Consider the following 16,555-nt stretch of genomic DNA (forward strand, 5'->3'; position numbering starts at 1 on the left):
AATTGTAAGAGTTTGAGATAGATGTGGAGAGTTTAAAAGCCACTTATACCCACTTTGTCCCAAAACAGGCTAAAACCAAGAAAACATTGCTTAGAAGCTGTAAACAGCTATGTTAGTGTTTCTGGGGTTAAAATGTGTCTTAATCCAATGCAACTGACTAAATATAAGAGTTTGAGATGGATGTGGAAAGTTTAAAAGCCACTTATACCCATTTTGTCCCAAAACAGGCTAAAACCAAGAAAACATTGCTTAGAAGCACTAAAAAGCTTTGTTAGTGTTTCTGGGGTTTAAATGTGTCTTAATCCAATGCAACTAACTAATTATAAGAGTTTGAGATGGATGTGGAGAGTTTAAAAGCCACTTATACCCATTTTGTCCCAAAACAGGCTAAAACCAAAAAAAAGCATTGGTTAGAAGCACTAAACAGCTTTGTTAGTGTTTGTCGGGTTAAAATGTGTCTTAATCCAATGCAACTAACTAATTGTAAGAGTTTGAGATAGATGTGGAGAGTTTAAAAGCCATTTATACCCATTTTGTCCCAAAACAGGCTAAAACCAAGGAAACATTGCTTAGAAGCACTAAACAGCTTTGTTAGTGTTTCTGGGGTTAAAATGTGTCTTTATCCAATGGAACTAACTAATTATAAGAGTTTGAGATAGATGTGGAGAGTTTAAAAGCCACTTATACCCACTTTGTCCCAAAACAGGCTAAAACCAATAAAACATTGCTTAGAAGCACCAAACAGCTTTGTTAGTGTTTATGGGGTTAAAATGTGTCTTAATCCAATGCATCTAACTAATTATAAGAGTTTGAGAGAGATGTGGATAGTTTAAAAGCCACTTATACCCATTTTGTCCCAAAACAGGCTAAAACCAAAAAAAAACATTGGTTAGAAGCACTAAACAGCTTTGTTAGTGTTTGTCGGGTTAAAATGTGTCTTAATCCAATGCAACTAACTAATTGTAAGAGTTTGAGATAGATGTGGAGAGTTTAAAAGCCATTTATACCCATTTTGTCCCAAAACAGGCTAAAACCAAGAAAACATTGCTTAGAAGCACTAAACAGCTTTGTTAGTGTTTCTGGAGTTAAAATGTGTCTTTATCCAATGGAACTAACTAATTATAAAAGTTTGAGATAGATGTGGAGAGTTTAAAAGCCACTTATACCCACTTTGTCCCAAAACAGGCTAAAACCAATAAAACATTGCTTAGAAGCACCAAACAGCTTTGTTAGTGTTTATGGGGTTAAAATGTGTCTTAATCCAATGCATCTAACTAATTATAAGAGTTTGAGATAGATGTGGATAGTTTAAAAGCCACTTATACCCATTTTGTCCCAAAACAGGCTAAAACCAAGAAAACATTGCTTAGAAGCTGTAAATAGCTATGTTAGTGTTTCTGGGGTTAAAATGTGTCTTAATCCAATGCAACTGACTAATTATAAGAGTTTGAAATTGATGTGGAGAGTTTAAATGCCACTTATACCCATTTTGTCCCAAAATAGGCTAAAACCAAGAAAACATTGCTTAGAAGCACTAAACAGCTTTGTTAGTGTTTCTCGGGTTAAAATGAGTCTTAATCCAATGCAACTAACTAATTGTAAAAGTTTGAGATAGATGTGGAGAGTTTAAAAGCCATTTATACCCATTTTGTCCAAAAACAGGCTAAAACCAAGAAAACATTGCTTAGAAGCACTAAACAGCTTTTTTAGTGTTTATGGGGTTAAAATGTGTCTTAATCCAATGCAACTAACTAATTGTAAGAGTTTGAGATAGATGTGGAGAGTTTAAAAGCCATTTATACCCATTTTGTCCCAAAACAGGCTAAAACCAAGAAAACATTGCTTAGAAGCACTAAAAAGCTTTGTTAGTGTTTCTGGGTTTTAAATGTGTCTTAATCCAATGCAACTAACTAATTATAAGAGTTTGAGATAGATGTGGAGAGTTTAAAAGCCACTTATACCCACTTTGTCCCAAAACAGGCTAAAACCAAGAAAACATTGCTTAGAAGCACCAAACAGCTTTGTTAGTGTTTCTGGGGTTAAAATGTGTCTTAATCCAATGCAACTAACTAATTATAAGAGTTTGAGATAGATGTGGATAGTTTAAAAGCCACTTATACCCATTTTGTCCCAAAACAGGCTAAAACCAAAAAAAAACATTGCTTAGAAGCACTAAACAGCTTTGTTAGTGTTTGTCGGGTTAAAATGTGTCTTAATCCAATGCAACTAACTAATTATAAGAGTTTGAGATAGATGTGGAGAGTTTAAAAGCCACTTATACCCACTTTGTCCCAAAACAGGCTAAAACCAAGAAAACATTGCTTAGAAGCTGTAAACAGCTATGTTAGTGTTTCTGGGGTTAAAATGTGTCTTAATCCAATGCAACTGACTAATTATAAGAGTTTGAAATTGATGTGGAGAGTTTAAATGCCACTTATACCCATTTTGTCCCAAAATAGGCTAAAACCAAGAAAACATTGCTTAGAAGCACTAAACAGCTTTGTTAGTGTTTCTCGGGTTAAAATGAGTCTTAATCCAATGCAACTAACTAATTGTAAAAGTTTGAGATAGATGTGGAGAGTTTAAAAGCCATTTATACCCATTTTGTCCAAAAACAGGCTAAAACCAAGAAAACATTGCTTAGAAGCACTAAACAGCTTTTTTAGTGTTTATGGGGTTAAAATGTGTCTTAATCCAATGCAACTAACTAATTGTAAGAGTTTGAGATAGATGTGGAGAGTTTAAAAGCCATTTATACCCATTTTGTCCCAAAACAGGCTAAAACCAAGAAAACATTGCTTAGAAGCACTAAAAAGCTTTGTTAGTGTTTCTGGGTTTTAAATGTGTCTTAATCCAATGCAACTAACTAATTATAAGAGTTTGAGATAGATGTGGAGAGTTTAAAAGCCACTTATACCCACTTTGTCCCAAAACAGGCTAAAACCAAGAAAACATTGCTTAGAAGCACCAAACAGCTTTGTTAGTGTTTCTGGGGTTAAAATGTGTCTTAATCCAATGCAACTAACTAATTATAAGAGTTTGAGATAGATGTGGATAGTTTAAAAGCCACTTATACCCATTTTGTCCCAAAACAGGCTAAAACCAAAAAAAAACATTGCTTAGAAGCACTAAACAGCTTTGTTAGTGTTTGTCGGGTTAAAATGTGTCTTAATCCAATGCAACTAACTAATTGTAAGAGTTTGAGATAGATGTGGAGAGTTTAAAAGCCATTTATACCCATTTTGTCCCAAAACAGGCTAAAACCAAGAAAACATTGCTTAGAAGCACTAAAAAGCTTTGTTAGTGTTTCTGGGGTTTAAATGTGTCTTAATCCAATGCAACTAACTAATTATAAGAGTTTGAGATAGATGTGGAGAGTTTAAAAGCCACTTATACCCACTTTGTCCCAAAACAGGCTAAAACCAAGAAAACCTTGCTTAGAAGCACCAAACAGCTATGTTAGTATTTTTGGGGTTCAAATGTGTCTTAATCCAATGCAACTGACTAATTATAAGAGTTTGAGATGGATGTGGAGAGTTTAAAAGCCACTTATACCCATTTTGTCCCAAAACAGGCTAAAACCAAAAAAAAACATTGCTTAGAAGCACTAAACAGCTTTGTTAGTGTTTGTCGGGTTAAAATGTGTCTTAATCCAATGCAACTAACTAATTGTAAGAGTTTGAGATAGATGTGGAGAGTTTAAAAGCCATTTATACCCATTTTGTCCCAAAACAGGCTAAAACCAAGAAAACATTGCTTAGAAGCACTAAAAAGCTTTGTTAGTGTTTCTGGGGTTTAAATGTGTCTTAATCCAATGCAACTAACTAATTATAAGAGTTTGAGATAGATGTGGAGAGTTTAAAAGCCACTTATACCCACTTTGTCCCAAAACAGGCTAAAACCAAGAAAACATTGCTTAGAAGCACTAAACAGCTTTGTTAGTGTTTCTCGGGTTAAAATGTGTCTTAATCCAATGCAACTAACTAATTGTAAGAGTTTGAGATAGATGTGGAGAGTTTAAAATCTATTTATACCCATTTTGTCCCAAAACAGGCTAAAACCAAGAAAACATTGCTTAGAAGCACCAAACAGCTTTGTTAGTGTTTCTGGGGTTAAAATGTGTCTTAATCCAATGCATCTAACTAATTGTAAGAGTTTGAGATAGATGTGGAGAGTTTAAAATCTATTTATACCCATTTTGTCCCAAAACAGGCTAAAACCAAGAAAACATTGCTTAGAAGCACCAAACAGCTTTGTTAGTGTTTCTGGGGTTAAAATGTGTCTTAATCCAATGCATCTAACTAATTATAAGAGTTTGAGATAGATGTGGAGAGTTTAAAAGCCACTTATACCCATTTTGTCCCAAAACAGGCTAAAACCAAGAAAACATTGCTTAGAAGCTGTAAACAGCTTTGTTAGTGTTTTTGGGGTTAAAATGTTTCTTAATCCAATGCAACTGACTAATTATAAGAGTTTGAGATGGATGTGGAGAGTTTAAAAGCCACTTATACAAATTTTGTCCCAAAACAGGCTAAAACCAAGAAAACATTGCTTAGAAGCACTAAACAGCTTTGTTAGTGTTTATGGGGTTAAAATGTGTCTTAATCCAATGCAACTAACTAATTGTAAGAGTTTGAGATAGTTGTGGTGAGTTTAAAAGCCATTTATACCCATTTTGTCCCAAAACAGGCTAAAACCAAGAAAACATTGCTTAGAAGCACCAAACAGCTTTGTTAGTGTTTCTGGGGTTAAAATGTGTCTTAATCCAATGCATCTAACTAATTATAAGAGTTTGAGATAGATGTGGAGAGTTTAAAAGCCACTTATACCCATTTTGTCCCAAAACAGGCTAAAACCAAGAAAACATTGCTTAGAAGCTGTAAACAGCTATGTTAGTGTTTCTGGGGTTAAAATGTGTCTTAATCCAATGCAACTGACTAATTATAAGAGTTTGAGATTGATGTGGAGAGTTTAAAAGCCACTTATACCCATTTTGTCCCAAAATAGGCTAAAACCAAGAAAACATTGCTTAGAAGTACTAAACAGCTTTGTTAGTGTTTCTCGGGTTAAAATGTGTCTTAATCCAATGCAACTAACTAATTGTAAGAGTTTGAGATAGATGTGGAGAGTTTAAAAGCCATTTATACCCATTTTGTCCCAAAAAAGGCTAAAACCAATAAAACATTGCTTAGAAGCTGTAAACAGGTTTGTTAGTGTTTCTGGGGTTAAAATATTTCTTAATCCAATGCAACTGACTAATTATAAGAGTTTGAGATGGATGTGGAGAGTTTAAAAGCCACTTATACAAATTTTGTCCCAAAACAGGCTAAAACCAAGAAAACATTGCTTAGAAGCACTAAACACCTTTGTTAGTGTTTATGGGGTTAAAATGTGTCTTAATCCAATGCAACTAACTAATTGTAAGAGTTTGAGATAGTTGTGGAGAGTTTAAAAGCCATTTATACCCATTTTGTCCCAAAACAGGCTAAAACCAAGAAAACATTGCTTAGAAGCACTAAACAGCTTTGTTAGTGTTTCTGGGGTTTAAATGTGTCTTAATCCAATGCAACTAACTAATTATAAGAGTTTGAGATAGATGTGGAGAGTTTAAAAGCCACTTATACCCACTTTGTCCCAAAACAGGCTAAAACCAAGAAAACCTTGCTTAGAAGCACCAAACAGCTATGTTAGTGTTTCTAGGGTTTAAATGTGTCTTTATCCAATAGAACTAACTAATTATAAGAGTTTGAGATAGATGTGGAGAGTTTAAAAGCCACTTATACCCACTTTGTCCCAAAACAGGCTAAAACCAATAAAACATTGCTTAGAAGCACCAAACAGCTTTGTTAGTGTTTCTAGGGTTAAAATGTGTCTTAATCCAATGCATCTAACTAATTATAAGAGTTTGAGATAGATGTGGATAGTTTAAAAGCCACTTATACCCATTTTGTCCCAAAACAGGCTAAAACCAAGAAAACATTGCTTAGAAGCTGTAAACAGCTATGTTAGTGTTTCTGGGGTTAAAATGTGTCTTAATCCAATGCAACTGACTAATTATAAGAGTTTGAGATTGATGTGGAGAGTTTAAAAGCCACTTATACCCATTTTGTCCCAAAATTGGCTAAAACCAATAAAACATTGCTTAGAAGCTGTAAACAGCTTTGTTAGTGTTTCTGGGGTTAAAATGTTTCTTAATCCAATGCAACTGACTAATTATAAGAGTTTGAGATGGATGTGGAGAGTTTAAAAGCCACTTATACCCATTTTGTCCCATAACAGGCTAAAACCAAAAAAACATTGCTTAGAAGCACTAAAAAGCTTTGTTAGTGTTTCTGGGGTTTAAATGTGTCTTAATCCAATGCAACTTACTAATTATAAGAGTTTGAGATAGATGTGGAGAGTTTAAAAGCCACTTATACCCACATTGTCCCAAAACAGGCTAAAACCAAGAAAACATTGCTTAGAAGCACCAAACAGCTTTGTTAGTGTTTCTAGGGTTAAAATGTGTCTTAATCCAATGCAACTAACTAATTATAAGAGTTTGAGATAGATGTGGATAGTTTAAAAGCCACTTATACCCATTTTGTCCCAAAACAGGCTAAAACCAAAAAAACATTGCTTTGAAGCACTAAACAGCTATGTTAGTGTTTCTGGGGTTAAAATGTGTCTTAATCCAATGCAACTGACTAATTATAAGAGTTTGAGATTGATGTGGAGAGTTTAAAAGCCACTTATACCCATTTTGTTCCAAAACAGGCTAAAACCAAGAAAACATTGCTTAGAAGCTTTAAACAGCTATGTTAGTGTTTCTGGGGTTAAAATGTGTCTTAATCCAATGCAACTGACTAATTATAAGAGTTTGAGATGGATGTGGAGAGTTTAAAAGCCACTTATACCCATTTTGTCCCAAAACATGCTAAAACCAAGAAAACATTGCTTAGAAGCTGTAAACAGCAATGTTAGTGTTTCTGGGGTTCAAATGTGTATTAATCCAATGCAACTGACTAATTATAAGAGTTTGAGATGGATGTGGAGAGTTTAAAAGCCACTCATACCCATTTTGTCCCAAAACAGGCTAAAACCAAGAAAACATTGCTTAGAAGCACTAAACAGCTTTGTTAGTGTTTCTGGGGTTAAAATGTGTCTTTATCCAATAGAACTAACTAATTATAAGAGTTTGAGATAGATGTGGAGAGTTTAAAAGCCACTTATACCCACTTTGTCCCAAAACAGGCTAAAACCAATAAAACATTGCTTAGAAGCACCAAACAGCTTTGTTAGTGTTTCTAGGGTTAAAATGTGTCTTAATCCAATGCATCTAACTAATTATAAGAGTTTGAGATAGATGTGGATAGTTTAAAAGCCACTTATACCCATTTTGTTCCAAAACAGGCTAAAACCAAGAAAACATTGCTTAGAAGCTGTAAACAGCTATGTTAGTGTTTCTGGGGTTAAAATGTGTCTTAATCCAATGCAACTGACTAATTATAAGAGTTTGAGATTGATGTGGAGAGTTTAAAAGCCACTTATACCCATTTTGTCCCAAAATTGGCTAAAACCAATAAAACATTGCTTAGAAGCTGTAAACAGCTTTGTTAGTGTTTCTGGGGTTAAAATGTTTCTTAATCCAATGCAACTGACTAATTATAAGAGTTTGAGATGGATGTGGAGAGTTTAAAAGCCACTTATACCCATTTTGTCCCATAACAGGCTAAAACCAAAAAAACATTGCTTAGAAGCACTAAAAAGCTTTGTTAGTGTTTCTGGGGTTTAAATGTGTCTTAATCCAATGCAACTTACTAATTATAAGAGTTTGAGATAGATGTGGAGAGTTTAAAAGCCACTTATACCCACATTGTCCCAAAACAGGCTAAAACCAAGAAAACATTGCTTAGAAGCACCAAACAGCTTTGTTAGTGTTTCTAGGGTTAAAATGTGTCTTAATCCAATGCAACTAACTAATTATAAGAGTTTGAGATAGATGTGGATAGTTTAAAAGCCACTTATACCCATTTTGTCCCAAAACAGGCTAAAACCAAAAAAACATTGCTTTGAAGCACTAAACAGCTATGTTAGTGTTTCTGGGGTTAAAATGTGTCTTAATCCAATGCAACTGACTAATTATAAGAGTTTGAGATTGATGTGGAGAGTTTAAAAGCCACTTATACCCATTTTGTTCCAAAACAGGCTAAAACCAAGAAAACATTGCTTAGAAGCTTTAAACAGCTATGTTAGTGTTTCTGGGGTTAAAATGTGTCTTAATCCAATGCAACTGACTAATTATAAGAGTTTGAGATGGATGTGGAGAGTTTAAAAGCCACTTATACCCATTTTGTCCCAAAACATGCTAAAACCAAGAAAACATTGCTTAGAAGCTGTAAACAGCAATGTTAGTGTTTCTGGGGTTCAAATGTGTATTAATCCAATGCAACTGACTAATTATAAGAGTTTGAGATGGATGTGGAGAGTTTAAAAGCCACTCATACCCATTTTGTTCCAAAACAGGCTAAAACCAAGAAAACATTGCTTAGAAGCTGTAAACAGCTATGTTAGTGTTTCTGGGGTTAAAATGTGTCTTAATCCAATGCAACTGACTAAATATAAGAGTTTGAGATGGATGTGGAAAGTTTAAAAGCCACTTATACCCATTTTGTCCCAAAACAGGCTAAAACCAAGAAAACATTGCTTAGAAGCTGTAAACAGCTATGTTAGTGTTTCTGGGGTTCAAATGTGTCTTAATCCAATGCAACTGACTAATTATAAGAGTTTGAGATGGATGTGGAGAGTTTAAAAGCCACTTATACCCATTTTGTCCCAAAACAGGCTAAAACCAAGAAAACATTGCTTAGAAGCACTAAACAGCTTTGTTAGTGTTTCTGGAGTTAAAATGTGTCTTTATCCAATGGAACTAACTAATTATAAGAGTTTGAGATAGATGTGGAGAGTTTAAAAGCCACTTATACCCACTTTGTCCCAAAACAGGCTAAAACCAATAAAACATTGCTTAGAAGCACCAAACAGCTTTGTTAGTGTTTATGGGGTTAAAATGTGTCTTAATCCAATGCATCTAACTAATTATAAGAGTTTGAGATAGATGTGGATAGTTTAAAAGCCACTTATACCCATTTTGTCCCAAAACAGGCTAAAACCAAGAAAACATTGCTTAGAAGCACTAAAAAGCTTTGTTAGTGTTTCTGGGGTTTAAATGTGTCTTAATCTAATGCAACTAACTAATTATAAGAGTTTGAGATAGATGTGGAGAGTTTAAAAGCCATTTATACCCATTTTGTCCCAAAACAGGCTAAAACCAAGAAAACATTGCTTAGAAGCACTAAACAGCTTTGTTAGTGTTTATGGGGTTAAAATGTGTCTTAATCCAATGCAACTAACTAATTGTAAGAGTTTGAGATAGATGTGGAGAGTTTAAAAGCCATTTATACCCATTTTGTCCTAAAACAGGCTAAAACCAAGAAAACATTGCTTAGAAGCACTAAAAAGCTTTGTTAGTGTTTCTGGGGTTTAAATGTGTCTTAATCTAATGCAACTAACTAATTGTAAGAGTTTGAGATAGATGTGGAGAGTTTAAAAGCCATTTATACCCATTTTGTCCCAAAACAGGCTAAAACCAAGAAAACATTGCTTAGAAGCACTAAACAGCTTTGTTAGTGTTTATGGGGTTAAAATGTGTCTTAATCCAATGCAACTAACTAATTGTAAGAGTTTGAGATAGATGTGGAGAGTTTAAAAGCCATTTATACCCATTTTGTCCTAAAACAGGCTAAAACCAAGAAAACATTGCTTAGAAGCACTAAAAAGCTTTGTTAGTGTTTCTGGGGTTTAAATGTGTCTTAATCTAATGCAACTAACTAATTATAAGAGTTTGAGATAGATGTGGAGAGTTTAAAAGCCACTTATACCCACTTTGTCCCAAAACAGGCTAAAACCAAAAAAACATTGCTTAGAAGCACCAAACAGCTATGTTAGTGTTTCTGGGGTTAAAATGTGTCTTAATCCAATGCAACTGACTAATTATAAGAGTTTGAGATTGATGTGGAGAGTTTAAAAGCCACTTATACCCATTTTGTTCCAAAACAGGCTAAAACCAAGAAAACATTGCTTAGAAGCTGTAAACAGCTATGTTAGTGTTTCTGGGGTTAAAATGTGTCTTAATCCAATGCAACTGACTAAATATAAGAGTTTGAGATGGATGTGGAAAGTTTAAAAGCCACTTATACCCATTTTGTCCCAAAACAGGCTAAAACCAAGAAAACATTGTTTAGAAGCTGTAAACAGCTATGTTAGTGTTTATGGGGTTCAAATGTGTCTTAATCCAATGCAACTGACTAATTATAAGAGTTTGAGATGGATGTGGAGAGTTTAAAAGCCACTTATACCCATTTTGTCCCAAAACAGGCTAAAACCAAAAAAAAACATTGCTTAGAAGCACTAAACAGCTTTGTTAGTGTTTGTCGGGATAAAATGTGTCTTAATCCAATGCAACTAACTAATTGTAAGAGTTTGAGATAGATGTGGAGAGTTTAAAAGCCATTTATACCCATTTTGTCCCAAAACAGGCTAAAACCAAGAAAACATTGCTTAGAAGCACTAAACAGCTTTGTTAGTGTTTCAGGGCTTAAAATGTGTCTTTATCCAATGCAACTGACTAATTATAAGAGTTTGAGATTGATGCGGAGAGTTTAAAAGCCACTTATACCCATTTTGTCCATAAATAGGCTAAAACCAAGAAAACATTGCTTAGAAGCACTAAACAGCCTTGTTAGTGTTTCTCGGGTTAAAATGTGTCTTAATCCAATGCAACTAACTAATTGTAAGAGTTTGAGATAGATGTGGAGAGTTTAAAAGCCATTTATACCCATTTTGTCCCAAAAAAGGCTAAAACCAATAAAACATTGCTTAGAAGCTGTAAACAGCTTTGTTAGTGTTTCTGGGGTTAAAATGTTTCTTAATCCAATGCAACTGACTTATTATAAGAGTTTGAGATGGATGTGGAGACTTTAAAAGCCACTTATACAAATTTTGTCCCAAAACAGGCTAAAACCAAGAAAACATTGCTTAGAAGCACTAAAAAGCTTTGTTAGTGTTTCTGGGGTTTAAATGTGTCTTAATCCAGTGCAACTAACTAATTATAAGAGTTTGAGATAGATGTGGAGAGTTTAAAAGCCACTTATACCCACTTTGTCCCAAAACAGGCTAAAACCAAGAAAACATTGCTTAGAAGCACCAAACAGCTTTGTTAGTGTTTCTAGGGTTAAAATGTGTCTTAATCCAATGCAACTAACTAATTATAAGAGTTTGAGATAGATGTGGATAGTTTAAAAGCCACTTATACCCATTTTGTCCCAAAACAGGCTAAAACTAAGAAAACATTGCTTTGAAGCACTAAACAGCTATGTTAGTGTTTCTGGGGTTAAAATGTGTCCTAATCCAACGCAACAGACTAATTATAAGAGTTTGAGATTGATGTGGAGAGTTTAAAAGCCACTTATACCCACTTTGTTCCAAAACAGGCTAAAACCAAGAAAACATTGCTTAGAAGCTTTAAACAGCTATGTTAGTGTTTCTGGGGTTAAAATGTGTCTGAATCCAATGCAACTGACTAATTATAAGAGTTCGAGATGGATGTGGAGAGTTTAAAAGCCACTTATACCCATTTTGTCCCAAAACAGGCTAAAACCAAGAAAACATTGCTTAGAAGCTGTAAACAGCTTTGTTAGTGTTTCTGGGGTTCAAATGTGTATTAATCCAATGCAACTGACTAATTATAAGAGTTTGAGATGGATGTGGAGAGTTTAAAAGCCACTTATACCCATTTTGTCCCAAAAAAGGCTAAAACCAAAAAAAACATTGCTTAGAAGCACTAAACAGCTTTGTTAGTGTTTGTCGGGTTAAAATGTGTCTTAATCCAATGCAACTAACTAATTATAAGAGTTTGAGATAGATGTGGATAGTTTAAAATCCACTTATACCCATTTTGTCCCAAAACAGTCTAAAACCAAGAAAACATTGCTTAGAAGCTGTAAACAGCTATGTTAGTGTTTCTTGTGTTAAAATGTGTCTTAATCCAATGCAACTGACTAATTATAAGAGTTTGAGATTGATGTGGAAAGTTTAAAAGCCACTTATACCCATTTTGTCCCAAAACAGGCTAAAACCAAGAAAACATTGCTTAGAAGCTGTAAACAGATATGTTAGTGTTTGTGGGGTTAAAATGTGTCTTAATCCAATGCAACTGACTAATTGTAAGAGTTTGAGATGGATGTGGAGAGTTTAAAAGCCACTTATACCCATTTTGTCCCAAAACAGGCTAAAACCAAGAAAACATTGCTTAGAAGCGCTAAACAGCTTTGTTAGTGTTTCTCGGGTTAAATGTGTCTTAATCCAATGCAAATAACTAATTGTAAGAGTTTGAGATAGATGTGGAGAGTTTAAAAGCCATTTATACCCATTTTGTCCCAAAATAGGCTAAAACCAAGAAAACATTGCTTAGAAGCACTAAAAAGCTTTGTTAGTGTTTCTGGGGTTAAAATGTGTCTTAATCCAATGCAACTAACTAATTATAAGAGTTTGAGATAGATGTGGATAGTTTAAAAGCCACTTATACCCATTTTGTCCCAAAACAGGCTAAAACCAAGAAAACATTGCTTAGAAGCACCAAACAGCTTTGTTAGTGTTTCTGGGGTTAAAATGTGTCTTAATCCAATGCAACTAACTAATTATAAGAGTTTGAGATAGATGTGGATAGTTTAAAAGCCACTTATACCCATTTTGTCCCAAAACAGGCTAAAACCAAGAAAACATTGCTTTGAAGCACTAACCAGCTATGTTAGTGTTTCTGGGGTTAAAATGTGTCTTAATCCAATGCAAATGACTAATTATAAGAGTTTGAGATTGATGTGGAGAGTTTAAAAGCCACTTATACCCATTTGTTCCAAAACAGGCTAAAACCAAGAAAACATTGCTTAGAAGCTGTAAACAGCTATGTTAGTGTTTCTGGGGTTAAAATGTGTCTTAATCCAATGCTACTGACTAAATATAAGAGTTTGAGATGGATGTGGAAAGTTTAAAAGCCACTTATACCCATTTTGTCCCAAAACAGGCTAAAAAAAAAAAAAAAACATTGCTTAGAAGCACTAAACAGCTTTGTTAGTGTTTGTCGGGTTAAAATGTGTCTTAATCCAATGCAACTAACTAATTGTAAGAGTTTGAGATAGATGTGGAGAGTTTAAAAGCCATTTATACCCATTTTTTCCCAAAACAGGCTAAAACCAAGAAAACATTGCTTAGAAGCACTAAACAGCTTTGTTAGTGTTTCTGGGGTTAAAATGTGTCCTTATCCAATGGAACTAACTAATTATAAGAGTTTGAGATAGATGTGGAGAGTTTAAAAGCCACTTATACCCACTTTATCCCAAAACAGGCTAAAACCAATAAAACATTGCTTAGAAGCACCAAACAGCTTTGTTAGTGTTTCTGGGCTTAAAATGTGTCTTAATCCAATGCATCTAACTAATTATAAGAGTTTGAGATAGATGTGGATAGTTTAAAAGCCACTTATACCCATTTTGTCCCAAAACAGGCTAAAACCAAGAAAACATTGCTTAGAAGCTGTAAACAGCTATGTTAGTGGTTCTGGGGTTAAAATGTGTCTTAATCCAATGCAACTGAATAATTATAAGAGTTTGAGATTGATGTGGAGAGTTTAAAAGCCACTTATACCCATTTTGTCCCAAAATAGGCTAAAACCAAGAAAACATTGCTTAGAAGCACTAAACAGCTTTGTTAGTGTTTCTCGGGTTAAAATTTATCTTAATCCAATGCAACTAACTAATTGTAAGAGTTTGAGATAGATGTGGAGAGTTTAAAAGCCATTTATACCCATTTTGTCCCCAAAAAGGCTAAAACTAATAAAACATTGCTTAGAAGCTGTAAACAGCTTTGTTAGTGTTTCTGGGGTTAAAATGTTTCTTAATCCAATGCAACTGACTAATTATAAGAGTTTGAGATGGATGTGGAGAGTTTAAAAGCCATTTATACAAATTTTGTCCCAAAACAGGCTAAAACCAAGAAAACATTGCTTAGAAGCACTAAAAAGCTTTGTTAGTGTTTCTGGGGTTTAAATGTGTCTTAATCCAATGCAACTAACTAATTATAAGAGTTTGAGATAGATGTGGAGAGTTTAAAAGCCACTTATACCCACTTTGTCCCAAAACAGGCTAAAACCAAGAAAACATTGCTTAGAAGCACCAAACAGCTTTGTTAGCGTGTCTAGGGTTAAAATTTGTCATAATCCAATGCAACTAACTAATTATAAGAGTTTGAGATAGATGTGGATAGTTTAAAAGCCACTTATACCCATTTTGTCCCAAAACAGGCTAAAACCAAGAAAACATTGCTTTGAAGCACTAAACAGCTATGTTAGTGTTTCTGGGGTTAAAATGTGTCTTAATCCAATGCAACTGACTAATTATAAAAGTTTGAGATTGATGTGGAGAGTTTAAAAGCCACTTATACCCATTTTGTTCCAAAATAGGCGAAAACCAAGAAAACATTGCTTAGAAGCTGTAAACAGCTATGTTAGTGTTTCTGGGGTTAAAATGTGTCTTAATCTAATGCAACTGACTAATTATAAGAGTTTCAGATTGATGTGGAGAGTTTAAAAGCCATTTATACCCATTTTGTCCCAAAACAGGCTAAAACCAAGAAAACATTGCTTAGAAGCACCAAACAGCTTTGTTAGTGTTTCTGGGGTTAAAATGTGTCTTAATCCAATGCAACTAACTAATTATAAGAGTTAGAGATAGATGTGGAGAGTTTAAAAGCCACTTATACCCATTTTGTCCCAAAAAGGCTAAAACCAAGAAAACATTGCTTAGAATCACTAAACAGCTTTGTTATTGTTTCTGGGGTTAAAATGTGTCTTAATCCAATGCAACTAACTAATTACAAGAGTTTGAGATAGATGTGGATAGTTTAAAAGCCACTTATACCCATTTTGTCCCAAAACAGGCTAAAACCAAGAAAACATTGCTTAGAAGCTGTAAACAGCTATGTTAGTGTTTCTGAGGTTAAAATGTTTCTTAATCCAAAGCAACAGACTAATTATAAGAGTTTGAGATGGTTGTGGAGAGTTTCAAAGCCGTTTATACACATTTTGTCCCAAAACAAGCTAAAACCAAGAAAACATTGGTTAGAAGCACTAAACAGCTTAGTTAGTGTTTCTTGGGTTAAAATGTGTCTTAATCCAATGCAACTAACTAATTATAAGAGTTTGAGATAGATGTGGACAGTTTAATAGCCATTTATACCCACTTTGTCCCAAAACAGGCTAAAACCAAGAAAACATTGCTTAGAAGCACCAAACAGCTTTGTTAGTATTTCTGGGGTTAAAATGTGTCTTAATCCAATGCAACTAACTAATTATAAGAGTTTGAGAAAGATGTAGATAGTTTAAAAGCCACTTATACCCATTTTGTCCCAAAACAGGCTAAAACCAAGAAAACATTGCTTAGAAGCTGTAAACAGCTATGTTTGAGTTTATGGGGTTAAAATGTGTCTTAATCCAATGCAACTGACTAATTATAAGAGTTTGAGATTGATGTGGAGAGTTTAAAAGCCACTTATACCCATTTTGTCCCAAAACAGGCTAAAACAAGGAAAACATTGCTTAGAAGCTGTAAACAGCTATGTTAGTGTTTCTGGGGTTAAAATGTGTCTTAATCCAATGCAACTGACTAATTATAAGAGTTTGAGATGGATGTGGAGAGTTTAAAAGCCACTAATACGCATTTTGTCCCAAAACAGGCTAAGACCAAGAAAACATTGTTTAAAAGCACTAGACACCTTTGTTAGTGTTTCTTGGGTTAAAATGTGTCTTAATCCAATGCAAATAACTAATTATAAGAGTTTGAGATAGATGTGGAGAGTTTAAAAGCCATTTATACCCATTTTGTCCAAAAATAGGCTAAAACTAAGAAAACATTGCGTAGAAGCACTAAACAGCTTTGTTAGTGTTTCTAGGGTTAAAATGTGTCTTAATCCAATGCAACTAACTAATTATAAGAGTTTGAGATAGATGTGGATAGTTTAAAAGATACTTATACCCATTTTGTCCCAAACCAGGCTAAAACCAAGAAAACAGTGCTTAGAAGATATAAACAGCTATGTTATTGTTTCTGGGGTTAAAATGTGTCTTAATCCAATGCAACTGACTAATTATAAGAGTTTTAGATTGATGTGGAGAGTTTAAAAGCCACTTATACCCATTTTGTCCCAAACCAGGCTAAAACCAAAAAACCATTGCTTAGAAGCTGTAAACAGCTTTGTTAGTGTTTCTGAGGTTAAAATGTGTCTTAATACAATGCAACTAACTAATTATAAGAGTTTGAGATAGATGTGGAGAGTTTAAAAGCCACTTATACCCATTTTGTCCCAAAAAAGGCTAAAACCAAGAAAACATTGCTTAGAAGCACTAAACAGCTTTGTTAGTGTTTCTGGGGTTAAAATGTGTCTTAATCCAATGCAACTAACTAATTAC

The sequence above is a fragment of the Camelina sativa genome, chromosome 5, assembly GCF_030686135.1.
Source record: "Camelina sativa cultivar CO46 ecotype springtype chromosome 5, ASM3068613v1".
Classification (NCBI taxonomy): Eukaryota; Viridiplantae; Streptophyta; class Magnoliopsida; order Brassicales; family Brassicaceae; genus Camelina; species Camelina sativa.